Below are 9,447 nucleotides of genomic sequence, written 5' to 3' on the forward strand. Positions count from 1 at the left end.
AAAGCAGTTCCTTCAAACGTATTATTTTTTGATCTATTGCTGATTTGGTCCTTCTATCGCACAGATCCTGAGGCTAAGAGACAGAGATTTGGAAATACATGTAGAGTATATGTAAAAATAAATCTATGCATTTGTATCTGGCTCTAAACTGAGCGATCGGTGTATCCGTTGTCCGATATACATGTTTTATTTATTTGCTAGATTTATTGCCCTGCTGTTTGCTTAGAAAATAGTATTGATTCAGTTTTGTTGCTTCCTTGCAGGTCTTCAATTTCAGATTTCTCCTTAAATTGATCCTACATTGTGATTTTACATCCTCCATCTTGATCTGCTACTCTTTTTCCTTCTCCAGGTTTAACATCTGCAATTCATGGTCTGTTCCAGTGTCTCCATGGAAAGTGTCCTGCCTAGCTGGATTTTAATTCTTCATAATTTATTTCCTATTATGTAGTTGATTTGATTCCAGTCTGGTGCTGTCCAGGAATAGAGTTTATGCTTGAGTTGCTTGAAGCAGGTGTTAGCAATGAACAAAGACTTCACTTTTATTAACTGCAGCGGTCTGATTCAAATATGTGAACAACCGATTCTGTGTGTGGATGCCGCTTCCGGAAGTCCATTCTGGGCCTGGGCAACAAAAATTAGCTACCAGTTCTGCCAAGCTGGTGCAAACTGGCTGAATGCCACCACTGATTAACCGATTTAATTAAAATCTCCCTCTTTTAAGTTGTACCATTTCCCCAACTTTTGTATTGCACGAATGACTACCTTATTAGTAACATTTTGCCTTTCTAGATCCTTTAGTACTTCTTGCAAAATGCTAAAGCAGGGGTGTCAAACTGCCGGCCGGATGCATCATAGCGAAACCGCACCGACCCAATTGCTGGCAATGGCAAAAAAGTCACAATATGTTGCGACACATCACGTGACATTGCGAGTTTGACACCCTTGTGCTAAAGGCTAGTGTTTTCCACTATTGCATTTATAGTAAGAGTAGTTGTCCTCTAGTTATGACCACATTTGAGCCCAAAATTTGTGTTGCTAAGTGAAAAATGTGTTAAGCTTTGCCCCATTTTACAACCTTGCTTGCCACAGTTAAGTGAATCACTGCAGTTGTTAAATTAGTAACATAGTTGTTAAGTAAATCTGGATTCCCCATTGACTTTGCTTGTCAGAAGGCCACAAAAGCTGATCACATTATCACAGGATATTACAACCATCATAAATATGACCAGTTGCCAAGCATCTGGATTTTGATCATGTAACCATGAGGTTGCTGCAACAGTTGTGTGAAAAATGGTCATAAGTCACTTTATTCAATGCCACTGTAATTTTGAAAGTCACTAAATGAACTGTTGTAAGTCGATGACTACCTATATACAGTTCTATACCGTTGAGATTCAATAGATACCCACTAGTTCTAGAACACTGGTGTCCAACCTGCCGTGCGTCACATGATGTGTCATGACATATTGCGACTTTTTTTGCATTGCCAGAGCTGGGGTGGGTGCGGCCTCTGCATGATGCAACCGGCCCACGGGCTGACAGTTTGACACCCCTGTTCTAGAAGATATGATCCATTTACATGGAAGTAGCTGAATAAACGTTCAGCTGCTTTTTTGTGTGTCACTGACACTCCATTCCTGTGTGTCCTTATGCTGCAAAGTGTATAGCTTATCAGTTTAACCTGTCTGATTCTGATCTATCTAAGTTTACTTATTTCTAAAAAAATTTCTGAAACAATTGGTCTGCTTTTTCCCCACTATGACAGATTCAATTGTTTCTTAGTCCATGTTTTTCACATACTATGTTCTTATCATCTGTATCTTTTCATTGCTGGCACCATCAATAACCAGCCTTCGGTGCAGTTTTGCTGTGGGCTTGTCTTTGTTGTCAGATCTTCTCTTGAGGGATTCTGTGCTCTTTCATTATCATTCTGAAATTTGGTTATTGATGGGGAGGAAGTGGCTAAGTTAACATTTGGAATCCAATCTGCTTAAATGCCTCAACCAAGTCTATACAGAATGTTGCTTCCCCCCACATAAAAATACAAAAGTGGTTTGCCATTCCTAAGCAAACCACTTCCCACCTACTGCAATTGATTTTGAGGTTCCTTCTCTTAAGGACTGATCATCCTCATTCTTGAAGAGCTAGCCTTCGTTCCCTTCCTTTTTCACCTTAATGGGATGGGTGGCCGTACCAGAAGTTTATTTTTATTAATTTATTACTTTATACAAAGCCACCCATCTCATGTTATGACTCTGAGCGGTATAGACAATAAAGCAATCCAAGCAGATAAATACCGATTAAAAATACAACCCACATAAATAAAAGGACAAAAAAAAACAAATAAAACTTTTTTTAAATGGCAAAAATATATATACTGTAGTGAGTTCATTTAATCAACCATAATGTAACCATCTAGCAGGCTCTGTTATCATGGGATTCTTTGGCCAGTTTATAAGACTGTTTTGAGGATTTTCTAGAACAGAGGTCCCCAACCTTTTGGCACCAGGGACCAGTTCCTTGGAGAGAGGTTTTTACATGGACTGGAGGGTGTGTGGTTTTGTGAGCTGCCTGAATCCCGCAGATGGGGCTTTGCTTGTTTGTGTGGACTGGTTGCTGGCATGCTGTGGCCCGGTACCAGTCCATGGACCAGGGGTTAGGGACCCCTGTTCTAGAAGGCCAGCAATGTTGTTATTGTTGAGCCATGATGGCACAGTGGTTAGAATGCAATATTACACGCAAACTCTGCCCACAGTCTGGCATTTGATCCTGACCGGCTCAAGGTTGACTCAGCCTTCCATCTTCCAAGGTCAGTAAAATGAGGACCCAGATTGTTGGGGACAATAGGCTAATGCTGTAAACTGCTAGGAGAAGGCCGTAAAGCACTATGAAGTCTTAAGTGCTATTGCTATTCTTATTATAGTGGCATTGTCAGAGTTATTAGAAGTATTGAGCCTTCTCGGCACATCAGAGTGGTAACCTCAGAGGAGGCAAATCTGCAAAAGGACATTATTCTTTATTTATTACTTAATTTATATATTGCGTATTATTACACGTCAACATGGTTTCCAGTCAATTAAAATGTAAACCACATGGATTATAGAATTGTAAAATGCTCAATCAGAAACACCAAAAGAATAATTATACAAAAAGTGCCTACAACTTTCATGCCAAAAAAAAAGCCTGAGTAATAGATGCTTTAAAAATGCAATTGTAGGGGTTTCATCATTTTCCTGGGACAGAGAGAAAAACTTTACAAAGTGTGAGTACCAGTAACTGCCCCAAAAGGCCAAGTCACCACAGGGAACTCTTCTATTTTCATTACATTTTCAGATCTACTCTAATCTTCCTGATCGACCCAGAGTGTAATGGCCATTCTTTCATTTAGCACAACTTTTTAAGGACCATATGCTGCATGTCAAAAGCATAATCTTGTCCTTGGTCCAAAACTGGCAGCCAACAAGGTTGCTTCAGGAGTGACGTAACATGTTCAGCCAGTGGCCCTCTCAGCAATCTAGCCAGCATCTTCCACACCAGTAATCTGAGAATATGAATGTGAGATCCACTGTAGCTCAGGCTTTCCCTCTCCAACCAAAGGTAGCTGGGAGATCAGCCAGACTTGCTGATTGGCATTTTCAGCCCTGAGAAATCATTTAGGCTCCAAAAATAGAAGTGACTTTAGGAGAAGGGACCTCAGCGTTCTTTGAGAGTTTCAGAAGTATTCAGGAATCCATCTTCCAACAAGTCAGCTCCTGCTGTCTTTCAAATTTTCCTGCGCTATATATCTTTTGATGACCTTCCCTTCCCCCCACCAATCATCATCAGGTTTGATACGGATCCTCAAAAGCACAGGCAACCAAAAAAAAACCACGGCTTTGTTGGACCCTATAATGTAACTGCTAAGAGTCAGAAATGGCAGTTGCCCAATACTGCTCTCTGAGGCTATTCCCATACGTAGGAATGGAACCACTTGTCACCCAGGGTCTCTTAACTTAATTTGCAGTCCAGACTGTCTGGAAGGATACTCTGGTTAGCCGCACCAAAAGTTGCTAATGGAGTAAGCAAGATCAACTCTTCTGCAGGTGGTTATCTCTCAGGGCAATCATGACTGATTCTATCCCAGCAGGGTTTATAGGCAGTGCCATGTATGGCTGTTTACTCTGGAAAGGAAATGGCATTGTCTCTAGCACAATCTAATCCCTCATAATTCAATTACATTGCAACCCTTGCTATGCTTATTTAGAAGTAAACCCTGCTGATGTCAAGGATTTTGCCAAAGGAAAGATCATTCATAAAATGGCGTGTGTGACTTGTCCTGCATAGTTACAAGTTCAGATCGGTGTGGTTAATGGCTAAAGTGCTAATACTAGGAATGGAGAGAAACTTATTTGAATACAAATGCCAAAGTTGCAAAAAGCTTATGTGACGACTAGGCCAATCACCGTCTTTCAGCTCAATCAATATCACAGGGTTGTTTTGTCGTAAAACTGAAGGAATTCCTCTTCAAGGTGTAATTTGAGAAAACAAATGGTGTCCCGTCGCCTGTGGAGATTTTTCTCTTAACAATACCATCTCGTACCCTTTTTGACATTAACATACAAGCCAAACATGTAAACGTAGCTGAGATGTCTCTCTTTTATTGTAGAAAAATGTTAATGCAATTTAATACATTTAAATTCCATAAAACAACTCCATAGAAATTAGAATAATGTAAGCATGCAGTCTGCATTTTCTTCTGTTTAAGATGTCCTGGGCTCACAAAAAGAACAACACTTTCATTTTCATTGAAAGCCACTAAAAGCAGAGAGGCTGCAAACCATGCAACACTATACTCATTTGCATAGTATATTGTACCCAGCATGCCTGCAGAATGCTACACGTATAATATCTATAGAAGTAGAAAAGAGGAAAGGAAGAACAAAAGGAAAAGAACTCAATAGGAACATTGTACATTTTTTTACTCCCAGATTATTGGGCTCAGAATTGGTCCTCCTGTCCAGATTAATTCAGTGGGAAATGAATCTATGTTAACGATAAAGAGAGCTCAGCACAGATAAGGAAGGCATTTTTCAAGATTTCAAATTCAGGTGCTGGATAATTTGCACCATCTTATTTTTTAACCTTAAGATTCCATTTTGTGTGCCTAAGATCCTAGGTAGAATTTCAAGTCTAGCACAATTTTCCCACTGGATAGTGTCTTCTTTATAGCCATTCACAACCACAGTTATACTGTACAGCTCCATCCATCAAAACATCCTATTCTCCCTACCAATCATAGGAGCTACGATTGTTTCAGCAACAAATTGTTCAACTCAGGTTTAATCTTTCTGCAACTGTCATTATTTCAAGGAACACTGTTAGAACAATAAAGTGTTCACTAAGATACTTGCTAAGTATGCCCCATTTGGGAATACCGATAGTCCTCGACTTATAGCAATTTGTTTAGCAACTATTCAGTTTATGCTGGCACTGAAAAAAGTGACTTACAACTGATCCTTTCATGAGCATCACGTGTCCCTGAAGTTACATGGTCATAATTCAGGCACTTGGCAACTGGCATAAATTTATGACAGTTACAGTGTCCCAGGATCACATGATCACCATTTGTGACCTTCCCAGCCAGCTTCTGACAAGCAAAGTCTAGGGGGAGGCACTGGATTCACTTAATGACCATGTGGTTCGCTTAACGACATGACAAAGAGGGTCAAAATCAGACATGATCATGTGATGACCCACTTAATAACTGTATCACTTAGTGATGGAAACTGCAGTCCCAATTGTAATCATAAGCCGAGGACTACTTGTATTATGGGCAAAAAGTATGAATTCAAATTGACACAAATTTAGAGTGCTTACTGTACAAAACAAGAAGAAAAAAGACAAGCTTCTATCAATCCAGCCTGCTGATTTTGAGTTAATTCATCCTATATTTAACACAAATGAAATTGCTTATGAACATGATCATTTGAAAATGAACCACTGAAGAAGTCCGACATAAATGATAAAAAGATTGAAAATATCAGTTTGGAATCTGGAATCAGCACACTATTTTTTAAAACAATTTTCAATGCCAAAAATAGCAACGGGATAATAATTTGTGCTATTACAAATGTGCTTTTCTCTATGTTATATTAGTGACAAAATACATTTTGCTAAAAACTTATTGTACATTATGATAGTTCACTGCATGGCTTGACTTTTTTTTTTAGTATTAATACACTGCAGTAAATCATAGCAGTTTTGGCAACAGAATGTTGGCTTTTAAAATAACTTTCAGAAAGCAAATACAACATATAAAAATACTGAATGGGCATAGTATATTCACTCTCTGATTTGTTCTTTTAGTGGAACCAACTTCCAATAATAAATCTGTAGCTGATAGCACAAGTTAACAACATCCAGACTCCAAAATAATGTAATGAACTCTCCATTGTTAAATCTATTGGTGCCTGAGGTTTAAAAAAAAAAAAGCAAATTTACTGAACACTATTAATCCAATCAAATATTGTCCATACTCCTTATTTTCTACTTTAATTTTAAAGATGATCATTACATTAACTTTTCTATGATTGTTTTTCTTATTTGATGTTTCTAAAATATTATACTTGGAACAAAGAATGAAATAAATAAATGGCATTTTTGTCTCTGTGTACTAGGTATTTGTAAAAAAATATTGTAAATTGGAACAAATGGTTCCTTTATGTATGATTTCATATATTTTCTCCTTAATAGAATTTGCAACCCTTTACTTACTCTTTCCTTATGTTAGTAGTTGAAACATTATTGTTTTCAGCTAAATTGGCAGGGCTAGGTTACCAATGTTTAATTTAATCAAAATGCATTCATTCTTGAATACTCATTAGGTGAGGAATGATTTGATGATGATGTCTTTATTTTCTTAAAACTGCACACACCTCAGCTTTTTAAAATGTAAAGAAACGAAAATTACTGGGAGCAAAATAAATCACAGCCGAACAAACTTAATTTGACCAAATTAAGTGTACAAATTAGATTAAAGACAAATCTACATTGATAATACCTTGCTATTTCAGCTTGGAGTACAGTATTCAATGTGTGGAAGTATTTTATGAAGAGAGCATAATTTGCCTTCCTACCAAATTTACATGTTAAATTCTACAAATAAGCAGTTTGCTTTATTGAGTTCAGATTAAAAGTCCCAAGTCAATAAGTTAATCACTTTAAAATTACATGGGGAACAAATAATATTGTGCATTTTAATAGGACATTTTAAAAAAACATGAAATAGCTCAATGTAACCTAGCATTGCAAAGCTCAGTTAGTGAGATTCCACTGAAATTGAAATTTCCAGATGGTGAATCAATCAGAAGGCCCCTGTTGTTGGCCATAGAAATGGCCGTAATCAAGTTTTACCAGCAACATTTAACTACAATTCCCATCATTAACTGCTTTTCCTTCAGCACTGTGGATTAGGCTGCAGCATTGTTACAGACAGTATTACTAAGCGTGGAGTATCTTTAATAGTTGCACTTAGCTAGTTTTTAAATTTCTGAGGTCTGCTCCAAAAGTTACTCTTTTCTTATGAGAAAACCAGATCCATGTAGGAAAATATAGGTAGTCCTCAGTTAAACAACCACAATTGGGATTGGCAACTTTCTTTGCTAAGCAATGTGGTCATTAGATGAAAAATCATGCGACCATGACAGATTTAAGTCACTCCCAACATGGGTCATTAAACGAATCATCTGTGATTGAGACATCACATGATAGTGACTTGCAATTTTACTGCCGGCTTCTCCATTGACTGCTTGTTGGAAGCCAGCTGTGAAGCTCACAAATGGCGACAACAGGTGACAATGGGATGCTGGAACAGTCATAAATGTAAGGACTGGTCACAAAATTGCTTTTTCAGCACCACTGTTAAGTCTGAATGGTGGCTAAACAGATAGTGAGTGCTACCTGTACAATTAAAGCAATATATAGAAGGCCATTCTACTGGTCCTGTATGGAGGCAGCATGTTGAGAATCCATTTTCTTGCATTCACATAAAAAGATATGCATGGTCATATTGGATATGTGAATTTGTGTATTTTGCACATTCTAAAATGCAAATGATTCAAAATATAGTGTTGAAATTCTGAACCCCAACCACTGTTTTTGGAAACAACATTTACTTTGTTGTTTGAAAGAAGGAATGCCTATCAACTTCCTGAATTGAGGTTCATAGGTAGCAATCTGAGAAAATGCCATATAGGAAATCCCTTGCAAAATTCCCTGCTTACCATCCCTTTCCTCTGGATGGGAGGCAAAAATGGGGTCATTCTGCCTGTTTTCCGAACAGTTTTTATTGCTGCCGCTTTATTTAAACAGTGCTCTGTTTGATGCTAACATTGGGCATTATACTGATTTGTCCTGAAGATCATTTTGTATCTCAAATTTTGCAGAAGCAAACATTTTTTAGAAGTTTTAAAAACGTAAACTTTCAAAAGTTTAAGCGTTATTTGTTTCTTCTGCAAAATTTGATTGGCCAAAATTAGGCCTATAAGCTTTACTATCACTTTCTTTCCTCTGCTAAAACTATTTGTAATACATTCAAAGGAACCTGCACAAAATCTGGAAGTAATTATTGTAAAGACACTAGATATGTTAGGGTACTATATTTGTCCCTCTTCCTCACACAAAGGACATTTTATAAATCAGTGGATTGGGCCACACAGTGTCTGCTGCAAAGGAACAGATATGGCAACTTGAACTGATTTTTTCTCTACTCTATCCCACATCTCTTCCAGATAGGTTGAAGGATCCTTTGAAGCAGATTTTGGGGTACAGGAACTGAGAAGAAGCTAAAGCTGTTACCTGAAAATTTATTTAAATCAGGGATGTCCAACCTTGCAGCACAATTCTGGGAGTTGAACTCCTCAAGTTGCCTAGGTTGGACACCCCTAATTTAGATGATAATAGATCTATACGTCTATAACATATGTCCCAACAGAAATTAATTAAAAATTACACAAGGGATCTTTTGTGGTTGGAAAATACTGTTTGAGTCAACTATAAATTCATGCAGATTGTGTGCATTATGGAAATTTAATCTGAATGGTTAAATTATTGTAACTATTTCTTCAATTAGGTGATAGCTTTGCCAATATGACATTTTCATTCATCAACTATACTTTCAGAAATTCTTTTTCATTGTTGTTAACAGACTCTCATTCCCAAATGCAATAGCTGGCCTTCCACCACCCCCTCCCCCAAATAAGGAGAAGCAAATAGATGGAGTCACCCCTAAAAGATAGGGAAACCCAGAAAAGATAAAACAGAAGTGAACAGTGGCTATATTAGATGTCCTTAATGCTCTGCATTGCACATTTTTATAATCTCTTTAGCCTACCTGATGTAAAAGAGTTTCACTGGGGTAAACCAGAAAGCCCTCCCCCCAAAAAAACCCAACCACCAATTATAGTG

The sequence above is a fragment of the Vipera ursinii genome (genome assembly GCF_947247035.1).
Source record: "Vipera ursinii genome assembly, chromosome: 1".
NCBI lineage: Eukaryota > Metazoa > Chordata > Lepidosauria > Squamata > Viperidae > Vipera > Vipera ursinii.